We start from the raw sequence: 12,194 nt of genomic DNA, 5'->3' as shown, positions 1-12,194 counted from the left end.
TGCAGATTATAGAAGAAAAAGTAGGTCCAGTTCTTCAATATGTCGGCTTAGGACCAGACTTCCTTAACAGGACTCCCATAGTACAAGAAATAAAAGCAAGAATCAATAACTGGGATAGATTCAAACTAAAAGCTTTCTCTCAGCAAAGGAAACTATCAGCAATGCGAAGAAAGAGCCTACAGAGTGGGAGAATATCTTTGCCAATCATACTTCAGATAGAGCACTAACTTCCAGAATCTATAAAGAACTCAAAAAACTGTACTCCAAGAATATAAATAATCCAGTGGACAAATGGGCTAAGGAAATGAATAGACACGTCACAGAAGAAGATCTACAAGCAATCAACAAACATATGGAAAAATGTTCAACATCTCTAGTAATAGGAGAAATGCAAACCAAAATCACCCTAAGATTCCATCTCACTCCAATTAGAATGGCGATTATCAAGAATACAAGCAACAAAGGTGTTGGTGAGGATGTGGGGAGAAAGGTACACTCATACATTGCTGGTGGGGTTGCAAATTAGTGCAGCCACTCTGGAAAGCAGTGTGGAGATTCCTTAGAAAACTTGGAATGGAACCACCATTTGACCCAGCTATCCCACTCCTTGGCCTATACCCAGAGGACTTAAAATAGCATACTACAGAGATACAGCCACATCATTGTTCATAGCTGCTCAATTCACAATAGCCAGACTGTGTAACCAACCTAGATGTCCTTCAATTGATGAATGGATAAAGAAACTGTGGTATACATATATATATATATATATATATATATATATATATATATATATATATATATATATATATATATACACAATGGAATATTAGCCATAAAGAATGATAAAATTATGGCATTTGCAGGCAAATGGAAGAAATTGGAAAATATCATGCTAAGTGAGATAAGCCAATCTCAAAAAACCAAAGTACGAATGATATCGCTAATAAGTGGATGATGACACATAATGGGGGGAGGGAAGGGTTAGAGTTAGGGTTACGGAGGGGGGCAAGTATGGAGGAAGGAAGGACTGTATAGAGGGAAAAGAGGGGTGGGAGAGGTGGGGGGAAGAGAAAAAATAACAGAATGAATCAAACAACATTACTCTATGTAAATTTATGATTACACAAATGGTATTCCTTTATGCCATGTACAGAGAAACAACATGTATCCCATTTGTTTACAATAAAAAAAATAGATTATAAAAAAAAGTCAGAATGGGTAAATCCGACCTCATGATAGTTAAACATTCAGTATTTTAACTCAGACATAGCTGCATGGCATTTAGATTACTTATTGTAACGACTCTCAGACCACAGGTCACATTCATATCTACCTAATTTATTGAGACCTGTTGTACTAAGATGACATGAAAGCAGTGATCTTAAACAAAACAGGTTTCTGGTTGCTGGCCAGTTCCTCTCTCTCCTTATCCCTTGCTGCTGCCATCATGTGAACTGCCCTTCTCTGTTCATTCACCATGATGGTGTAAGTGACCTCAGACCACCCCAAAGAGCCACCCAGTTTTGGAGAGGATCGCATGATCGTCTTTCCTCCCATAGGTTGATTTATGTTGTGTTCTGACACAGCAATGGAAATCTGGGTAGTATATGAAGAGAACTGGAACACTGGAATCCTGTATAATACTTATTATTGCATAGGGTTTTTTACCTTTGTGAACACTTTTTGTGTCTTTCAAAGGAACTGGGAAAACTGGAAGCTTTCCCATAAACCTTACATTCACAAGTCACTTCATGCATAGAAAGGAAAATGAAACATCACACATTCAGGCTTTGTATTCCCCATTAAGGAAAAGCTTTGAAGACTATAGAGAACACTCAATGATTTTATACACACACACACACATATATGTATATTTCTTCCTTCCTTCAACTCAACTTTTCACGAGTCCTTTCATGTATTTGGAGGTGAAAGAATATTAGATGATTTGTCATTTCTTTGCATTCAGTGGGCTTTTGTCCAACAGAACTACTTTCAGGTTTAAAAGGGAATTGCAATAATGGATGGCATTTCCTTCTCTTTATTAACAGGGCTTCACTCAAGTATGAGTTTTTTATGTTTCAGAACGTAACTGTGACAAGTGAAGGCTTTCCCACATCGTTTGTGTTCACAGGGCTTCTCTCCACTATGCATTTTTCATGTCAGTGAGGTAAGCAGACCCAGTGAAGACTTTATCACATTTCTGACATTGAAAGACTTTCTCTTCAGTATGATGTATGTATTGTAGGGATTTCAGGCTAGGGAATATACAGAGGAGTGTTGTCCTTGAGTTGTGCAAACTCCTCAGGACACAACAGGCACCCAGTTTGAATGAATTAGAAATGCTCTGCAGCTCCTCTGTCCTGAGGTCTGGAGACATTACATTAATATAACAACATTTGGTATTAGTGGACTCTGAGAGGCAAGCAAATTATGTGATTTGCACTTGTGCAAAGCTAACCACACTATGTAACCTAGTGTAACTTGATATGACCCTAGAATAGATAATAAAACCAAACTGGATTTCCCACAGAAGCCATTTCTTGCTGTTCACCATTCTGTTTGCTTGCCTCTTTATTGCTCTCCCCTTTACCTTTTTAGCTGGACCCCAATTAACCTTTACAGCTGGTGCCCAAGCACGAACCCTTCTGGACATGTTGACAGAAGGGGATAGCTTACAGCCTGGAACAGGCTTTGAAATGTGTCTCTCATTGACTGGTACTGATCCTACTGGTAATCTATGGGGAATTCCCTGTCTGACGCTCAACACTGTCATCAGGCTGAACTTCCTTATTTGCATTGTAAGGCTAAGCATACCATAAGTAATGCTGATCTTGCTGCTTTGCTGTCTGAAATAGATTCTTGCTGCCCATGGTGTCTGAAGAGTGGGTCCTTAAGACCCAAGGGTTGGGAAGGTATAAGTAAAAAATAGCACGAGGAGCCAAGGGCTCCTACCTGTGTTACATGCTTGGTAGTCGTGTCGAGATGCTATCTCAAAAATAGCCTTGACAGAGCCACAAACTTCTCTGGTTGTCTCTAAGACTCAAGTTTTTTTTTTTTTTTTCCCTCATGCCTCTCCTTACATTCCTACTCCTCTCCCTCCCCTTTTTCCTCCATTCTCATTTATCTAACTGTCTCAGGTAGGCAGCTACAGAGGGAGAACCTCACACCTTGGCTGTCTGTCCCATTAGATTAAACAATGTTAATCAGCCAAAATATGAACAATTGCCTTTTGCTGTGCTTAAAGAATTGAGGAGGACCATATTGGAGAGTGGAATTAATAGAAATTTCACTCTTAATATGATAAAGGGGCTGGGAATGGGTTATGCCTTGGTTCCCAATGATTGGAAAGCATTGGTAAAAATGGTTTCTTATCCTGCTCAAAATAGTGTTTTTACAAGAATACTCTGATTTAACCCATGCTCAAGCTGAGAATAATGCTCAGGAAAATGTTAATATTGATTATGACAATTTATTTGGCATGGATCAAAGAAGGACATTACAACAAGCTCATTTTCCCACAGCCATTTTGCACATAAGAACCTAACTCTGTAAAGCATGGAGAAGGATCCCAGACACTCGGGATCCTTCCAAGTCCTTTGCTGTAATTCAACAAGCCTCAGGGGAGCCTTTCGTTGATTTTGTTAACCAAATGACTAAAGTTATTGAAAGATAAGTAGACAATTTGGAGACTACCAATAGTCTGACCAAACAGCTGGAAGTAATGAAATCTATTTACCATGAAGTGGGTACTACACTTTCTGATTTAATAAAGGAATGTCAGAATGTTGGAAGTGAAACTCATAAAGTGGCTTTACTGGCTGCTGCTTTAATGCCCCCTGATAAAATCTGTTACAATTGTAAAAAGCCTTGTCATCTTCAAAAGGACTGTAAGATTAAAAAAAAAAAAGGGCCACAAAAGTGGCCGAAACATATTCAATCTGTCATAAAAGATTTCATTGGGCTAAGCAATGCAGATCTAAAACAGACATGTTGGGAAACTCAATTATGGGTTATCTCCCAACCCAGGGCCAAAGGGGGAGGAATCCTTTTTACCTGCATATATAGATGTCTCCTTCACAACTGTTTCCAATTCAAACAAAAGCTCATTCCACAAATTCTTTGATGCCACTAGAGGGAGCACAGAAATAGGTTTGATTACTAGTGAGGATGCTCAAGTATGTCTCCCTGGGGTAGTATTTAAAATTGCTACGCAAATTCAAGGACCTCTACCCAAAGGTACCTTTGGTTTAATTTTGCCCTGCTCACATAGTAGTAAAAAAAGGAAAATTTGTAATTCCTGGAGTAATTGATTCTGATTACACTGGTGTAATATATATTAAAGTGTGGTCTCATATACCCTTATATCTCCCCAAAGGATCCTCCATAGCTCAATTGTCATGACTTATATTACTGCACAACAACCCCTAAATGAAAGAGCGAATGCAGGGTTTGGTTCCATTATTATTGGAGCATGTTTACCTATTACTGAAAATAGACCCAAAGTTAGCCCTTTGTTTAAGTGGTCAGTCAATCACAGGGTTGCTGGACACCCTTACTGATGTTACAGTTACACCCCTCTCAATGTGATCTCATGCATGGCCCTTACAAAGGGCCACCCCAGTTTGGGGCATAGGAGGCAATAATAAACGTGTTTAAGAGCTCTCTATGGCTGCAATGCTCCACCCCTTCTAACCAATGGCAAGCAAGTTATTATTGATATTCAACCATACATTATGGCAGTTCCCTTTCCTATATGGGGCAGAGACATCTTGCACAAGTTATGAATGTCTATGGAATCACCTTTTTAATAGGGGCCTCTGAGGATTTGACCACCTTGCCATTAAAATGGAAGGTCACCAGTCCTGTCTGGGGAGAACAATGGCCATTGTCTAAGGAGACTGTGGCAACTGCAGAGGCCCTCATTCAAGAACAGTTTCAATTGGGACAGACACATTGGACCTTATACTAGTCCATGGAATATGCCCATTTTTATCATGAAGAAGATATCAGGGAGATGGAAATTACAAGATTTAAGAGAAATAAATGCTTATAACCCTATGGATCCACTTCACTGTGGATTGCCTAACACTAACACTAAACTAATTCCACAGGATGTTTTCTCATGTGTAATAGGCCTGTTTTTTTTTTTAATTATTACTATTCCTGTCTTTCTTGATGATCGAGAAAAATGTGCACTCACAATTCCTGATTTCAATCATCATAATCCTGTTAATAGATATCAGTGGAATGTTCTTCCTCAAGGTATGTTAAATAGTCCCACATTATGTCAACATTTTGTAAATAAGGCTCTTTGACCTTTCCAACAATTACTCCACATATTCTTGTGTATCATTATATGGATTATATTTTGATCGCTGAGCCAAAACTTACAGAAGATACTTTAACTAAATTGCAGCACATTCTATTACAATCTGGCTTCCATGTGGCCACAGAGAAAATTCAATGACAACTCCCTATTAACTATTTAGAACACAAAATACTCCAACATTATTCCATTCCATATTCCAAAATTGACTCTCCTTCCAAATTTTCCTTTGTTCATTTACAATTTTTAGGACATTTAAATTGGGCCTGACCTTATATTTCTTTAACTATTGATTCACTGTCACTTTTTTGAGTTATTAAAAAAAAATAATCCCACCAGTTTTATCTAGTTAACTATTGCACTGCTCTTCAGCATCTTAATGAAAAATTATCTACAGTTCTTATAGACTTCCAACAATCAATGTTCCTTTATCTGTAATAATCTTAACTGGAAAGCCTCATGCCTTTGCTGCAGTTGTTGCCATTTATAATCAAGACTTGTAAGTAATAAAGTGGATATGTTCTCCTCATTTTTCAGGGAGTGTTCTCCTTTATGCTGATATGTATGCACAATTGATCTCAGATGTACACAATTGTATTTTCTCTCTTACAGGAAGAGATATTCATGTACTTTTATCTTATGTATGGAAAGATTTTACACTCGCAATGTTTACAATTTTCTTCATATTCTCAAGCTATCTTAACTGAGTTTTTTTAGCTCCTATTGCTTTCCATGCAACTCATGATAAATGTTTCCTTTTGTGTCAAGTCTTTCATGCTCCTTCTTCCATAATCTCCCCCATTCCACTTTCCAGTGGGATTACTGTCTACACTGATGGAGGAAACAACATGGTGCAGTATCTATATTCACTGATAAAAAATGGACTGATTACTGCACATTGCCTCAAACCTCCTCAGGGAGCAGAATTAAATACAATTATTTTGGCTTTTACGTTTCCCACCACCTTAAACATCATTACAGATTCTCAGTATATAGAAAAACTGATGCCTCATATTTCCCCTACAATTTTGTCACCTCATTTGGACTCTAATTTGTTATCCCTGTTTATCACTCTTCAATCTCTTTAATAGGCACATACAGCTTCAATATTTCTTGCTCACATACATAGCAACATTCCTGGACCACTCACTAAGGGAAATGCTCATGTTCATGCTGCTATAAAATTATTTTAGTCTCTCTTTTCATATGCCATTTTTTTTCATCAAAATGCTCACTCTTTAATGAAAACCTTTTATATTTCTTCTCAACAGGACTTTTTCATTTTTAATAATTGCTCTCATTACATACCCTTCCAATACCCTACTTGGGAAACTGTAAACCCTCAAAGTTTACATTCTAATGACTTTAGCAGATGGATGTAACTCATTTCCCTCCTTTTCATCCCTATTCCTTCTTACATGTCACCATATATATGTCCTCAGGCCTTATATGGGCCAGTGCATGTTGTTCAGAGAAGGTCTCAGTCCTACTAGGCAGGCCTTAGTTGAACATGCATATCACAGCTAAAAAAAGAGCCTTTTAAAACAACAATAAAAAGGACAACCTAGCCTAACTCATGTTAATAATGTTCTTGATATTGCCTTGTTCACAACAAATGCTCTTAATGTACAAAATAAAGATAGTACACATCACTGGTCCTCTGCCTTAGACAGACACTTTACCCCTAAGGAACCACTCATTGTTTTGTGTAAAATAACAAGTTCCACCAGATTTCATATGGCAGGAACCTGTACCTTCAATTGTATGGGAGAGCGTATATGCTGCTGTTCTTACTCCTGTAAGTCCTGTTTGGATTCCTGCCAGGTGTATGAGACCCACCAATCATCATGAGTTGCCATCAAGGACTTCACAATTCGATTCCCAAATTCCATTTCATCCTGGATGAAGAGGACACTGATTCAAAGAAGGAACCTCCAGGAAGAAAAAGAGGCCCAAGGAAACCCTGGTCTTCAAATCATCTAGTAACTTTGGGGACATAAAAAGAGTTTAACAACATCTGCTAAACAATTGCTAGTATAGATGAGTTTAAATTGTACCCCAGAAAATTTGGTTATGGATCTGCCAAACTAACTCAAAATGCCACAACTATTTTCACTATTGTGTTATTCCTCTATTGTTGTATCCTCATTGGTAGTGCCCCGTACTTAGCAGAAATTGTTAATTCTTCTGAAATTTGTAAACATCATACTATTCTTGAAAATAGGGCTGCTATTGATTATCTGCTGTTGTTACATCATAAGAGATGCCAGGTATTTTGTAATGTGTGGTTGCTTCCATTTAACTGATAACAGTAATCCCATTCAAAAAATTGGATCATCTTGAAGACATTGTAAAGAAGGTGCAATAGATGACAGAGGTTGGGATTTACTAGACTGGTTAACCTCATGACTACCAAATTTTACATGGATCAAACAGCTTTACAGTGGAGGATGTTTATTGACACTTGCCTTATTATGCTGTGCTTGTTTTTCCCAATGTCTGTCTTGCTTTCTCCTTCCACCTTCCTTAAACAGAAGTTATTTAAGGCCATACAAAACAGAAAAGGGGAGTTGTAGAGATTTGAGGCCAGTGAAAGTACAAAGGAGTGATGTCCTTGAGTTGAGCAATCTCCATAAGACAATAGACCCCCTGTTTGAATGGTTTAGAAATGCTCTGCAACTCCTCTGTTCTTGAGGCCTGGAGACATTACCTTATTATAAAAATATTTGTTACTAGTGAACTCTGAGAAGTGAGCAAGTTATATGAGCTGCATATGTGCACAGCTAACTGCACTATATAACCTAATGTAATTGATATGACCCTGGAATAGTTAATAAAACTGAACTGGCTTCTCCAAGGAAGCCATCCTGTGTGCTTGCCTCTTTATTGCTTTCCCCTTCACCTTTATAGCTGGACCCCAATTAATCTTCACAATGAATTTAAAGGCAATTTGAACTACTGAAGGGTGTCTCATATTTATATCTGTGAGGTTTCTCTCTAGTATGAGACAGTTCATTTATATGAAAGTAAGATTTAGTTACTGAAGGCTTTCGCCCACTCTTTACATTCACTTTCTCTCCAGTATGACCTATTTTGTGCCTATTAACATGAGCAAAATTAGTGAATGTTGTCCCACATTTCTTACATTCAAAGTGCTTCTCTCCAGTTTGAGTTTGTTCATGTGTGTGAAGGTGACTGGACCTAGTGAAGGCTTTGCAATATTGCTTACATTTGTAAGTCTTCTCTCAATAAATCATTCATGTCTGTGAAGATAATCAGAGATAATGAAGGATTTATCACATTGTTAACAGCCATTATTTCTCCCCAGTATGAATTTGTTCATGTAAGTCAAGGTAACTGGGCTGAGTGAAGGCTTTGCCACATTGCTTACATGTATAAGGCTTCTCTCCAATATGAATTGATTTATGTCTGTCAAGGCAAGAAGGAAAAATGGAGGCTTTCCAACACTGGACATCTGTAACACTTCTCTCCAGTATGAATTAGGACATGTATTTGAAAATGACTAGAACAAGTGAAGGCTTTTTCATATTGTTTGCATTCATAGGGCTTGTTTTAGTCAGCTATTTTCACTGCTGTGACTAAATGACTCAACCAGCAAAATTGTAGATGTGGAAAAGATTACTTAAGGGCTCATGGTTTCAGAGGTCTTAATCCATAGACAGCAGGCTCTATTTCTCAGGGCTTGAGGTGAGGCAGAACATATGGCAGAAGAGTGTGCCAGAGAGAAGCAGCTCACACCAGGATCAGGAAGCAGAGGTCTCCACTGGCTAAACACAAATATATACCCAAAGTCACATCCCAAATTCCCACCTGCTCCAGCAACACCCTACAAATTCAGTTAATGAGAGTGGTGACAGAGGATAGGAGAGCAGTGGCTAAGACTAGGGGTGTCTGATGACCTCATGGCTGTGGCATGCCTGGGAATGTTCCCGTGCAACAGCACAGGATGCTTAGCTGCTTTGACAATGCCCTGCATGAGAAGGCTCTGTGCAAAAGTCCTATCACCTCTGACCTTGATCGCACACAGTCCCTGGGAATAGAGGAATTCTTATGCTGGAAAACCACAGTGTTCTACCACCTGCACTTCTGCTCCTGGCCACTTAACAGTAACTTTAAGTAATGGACTTTCTTGAGAGCTACACAAAGCTTTCAACATTGCACTTTGCAACTGTGGATTTCAACTGTGGAAAAGCTACAGAGATGTCCTAGTTTCTGTAACTTTCCTGAATACAAACAATAAGGCTTGCACAGTCTTTAACCTGATCATGAGACACATATAAATAAAACTTGCTGGCGTAACTCTTTAGAGCTTCTTTCCATCAAAAAGCAGCACTCCACCTCCTTTAAAATCTACATTTGTGAGTCTTTATTTTTCTAATCCCCCATTGCCCCTCACCAGAATCACAGGTTTGGTGGTGTTGGATTGGGCAAGTTACCACTCAGTTAATCCCTATCAGGGAATTAATTCACTGGTTGGGTTAATACTCTCACAGCAAAATAATTTCTCCTCAGAACCTTCTTGCATTGACTCATGTCGCCATTCAGCAAGACATAAAGACATGTACACCTCAGATTGTCATGAAGGAGCTTTTTTTTTTTTTTCTTTTTTTAATTCGGATAACACCCTCTCTATATAAGCAGTCTCATGCATAAGAAATTTCGATCAGATATGTCCACCCAATCCTGTTAAAGGTCAAGCAATCAGGAGCTCGAGCATACATGTAGCCAATTGTAACAGCTTCCTGTTTTTCTTCAGGCATACCAAGCACACACTTTGGCTCGCTGCCAGCCCACATCTCCCCCTGTTTGTCTATAAAATACCGTGCCTGTCTTAGGTTGTCCATGTCAGAGCAACATCCTTACCTGTCATCAGAATATGAAGCTTATATCTTCGTTCCCTGTCTTAGGTTGGTATGAGCTCTTCAGGAATCTTAACCGTCTCTGACTACCAGTCTAGCATAGCCAAACGTGGGGGGAAGTTCCCACATAATCTGCTAAGTCATAGGAGCCATTTGGGAAGGGTGCTAAGTCAGGAGAAAAGGGTACAGTAGGTAACCCTAATGTGGAATTAGCTCCTCCATTAACATGGTGAGGGATCATCAACAACAGCAGTTGGAGGAACTTCCACATCTTCTTATTCTTGGTTTTCTATTGAGGAAACCTTGACCAATCTTTCAGGCACCCAAACTGGCAATTGTGCGTTCTGCGGGAAAACACAAACAGATCCTCGGGTCCAGATTAATACCGGATCCAGCCCTTTCCACTGTCCCGATAGAATGTCCTTCCAGAGCACTTGAGGTAAATATTTTTTATTGGGCTCTGAATGATGGTCAGCAGCCGATCGGCCCTCAGAAATGAGATTTAAAAAATTTAAGATGAACAAGGCAACAGATAATTTGTCTTTTGGGGATCTGTATGATGTCCTTATTCCCCCTTTTTGTTTTTAAAGCATGTTTTTAAGTGTTAAATGGGCACACTCAACAATGCTTTGTCCAGTAGGATTATAGGGAATTCCTGTGACATGTTGAATACCAAAGGTGGAACAAAATCGTTTAAAGGCCTGGGATGTATATCCAGGACCATTATCTGTTTTAATTTGTTTGGGGACCCCTAGGATGGAGAAAGAATGTAAACAGTGTGTTATTACATCTTTGGTTTTCTTCTCCAGCATGAGCAGAGGCCATAATAAATCCTGAAAAGGTATCTATTGACACATGGATGAATTGTAGTTTTCCAAATTCTGAATAATGAGTTACATCCATTTGCCAAATATGATTGTGCTGAAGCCCTTTTGAATTTACTCCTAACGAGGGTTTAGGAATAAGTGTAGCACATTTAGTACAAGACTTGACTATGTCCCGAGCTGTCACCTTAGTAATCTGATAGCGTAAACGTAGAGTAGAAGCATTTACGTGAAATTTGGAATGAAAATTTTTTGCATTTTCAAGGGCATCAAAGATGTGTGGGTCTCTGGTGGCCGTTTGTTAAGTCATTGTGTAAACTTAAAGGACCTGGAAGGCCAGTATGAGCCCAAACATGCCCAATAAAAAAATGTCTTTTTCTATCCCAAATAAGTTTTTGTAGGTTGTAAATACTTAGTGATGGTGGAAGTGAGGGAGAGCAGACCCGTTAATTCTAAATTTTGAATAGCATTAACAACGTATTTGCTATCAGAGAATAGGTTAAAGGGCTCATGGTGGGTTCTGAATACTTCTATAGCTACTAATAGTTCTGTTTGTTGTGCAGATAGAGTATTAAACAGCAATGTTTCTATAACATTATTTACAGTAATAGCACCCGTACCATTTTTTGATCCATCAGTAAATATAAGGGTAGCTCGTATAAGAGGTTCTTTTTGAGTGACTTTGGGGAAAATTATAGGATGTTGACTCCAAAATTGGAGAAGAGGATCAGATGGCAAATGATTTGTCAAACACAGCAGAAGTACTAAAATTATTAATAAGATATTGTATCTGATCAGTAGTATAAGGAGTAGTTATTGTCGAGGGATGTAACCCAAAGGTGGAAAGGGATACTTTTAATGCCCTAAGGATTAATTCTGCCACAGATTCAGTAAACAAGGATAAGACCTTGTTAGGGGTATAATTGATGTGAACCCATAGAATAGGACCCTTTTGCCAAAACACTCCTGTGGATAACTTATTTGTAGCCAAGACAATGAATGATAAAGGCTTAGCTAGGTCAATACGATCAAGATGAACCTTTTCCATAGCTGTTTCAACAAGCTTGAGAGCTGTTCGAGCCACTTAGAAAGGGGATCAGAATCCATGATATCTCTCCCCAACAAGTTTACCGGGAGATGTTCAAGGACGTAAGGTTGGAC

At 38.7% G+C, this 12,194-nt stretch overlaps 1 long non-coding RNA gene across 1 annotated transcript; it reads left to right on the top strand.

Annotated features, from left to right (window-relative positions):
- The first annotated feature begins 1,212 nt into the window (after positions 1 to 1,212).
- Positions 1,213 to 7,645, top strand: LOC306663298. The gene is made up of 2 exons (XR_013764442.1): positions 1,213 to 5,265; positions 7,154 to 7,645. It is a non-coding gene; the product is annotated as an uncharacterized lncRNA (long non-coding RNA).
- Positions 7,646 to 12,194: the final 4,549 nt, after the last annotated feature.

The sequence above is a fragment of the Sciurus vulgaris genome, assembly GCF_902686455.1.
Source record: "Sciurus vulgaris genome assembly, chromosome: 6".
In the NCBI taxonomy this organism is placed as follows: domain Eukaryota; kingdom Metazoa; phylum Chordata; class Mammalia; order Rodentia; family Sciuridae; genus Sciurus; species Sciurus vulgaris.
Note: the sequence above shows the minus strand (reverse complement) of the source record. Positions and strands in the feature narration are given on the sequence as shown.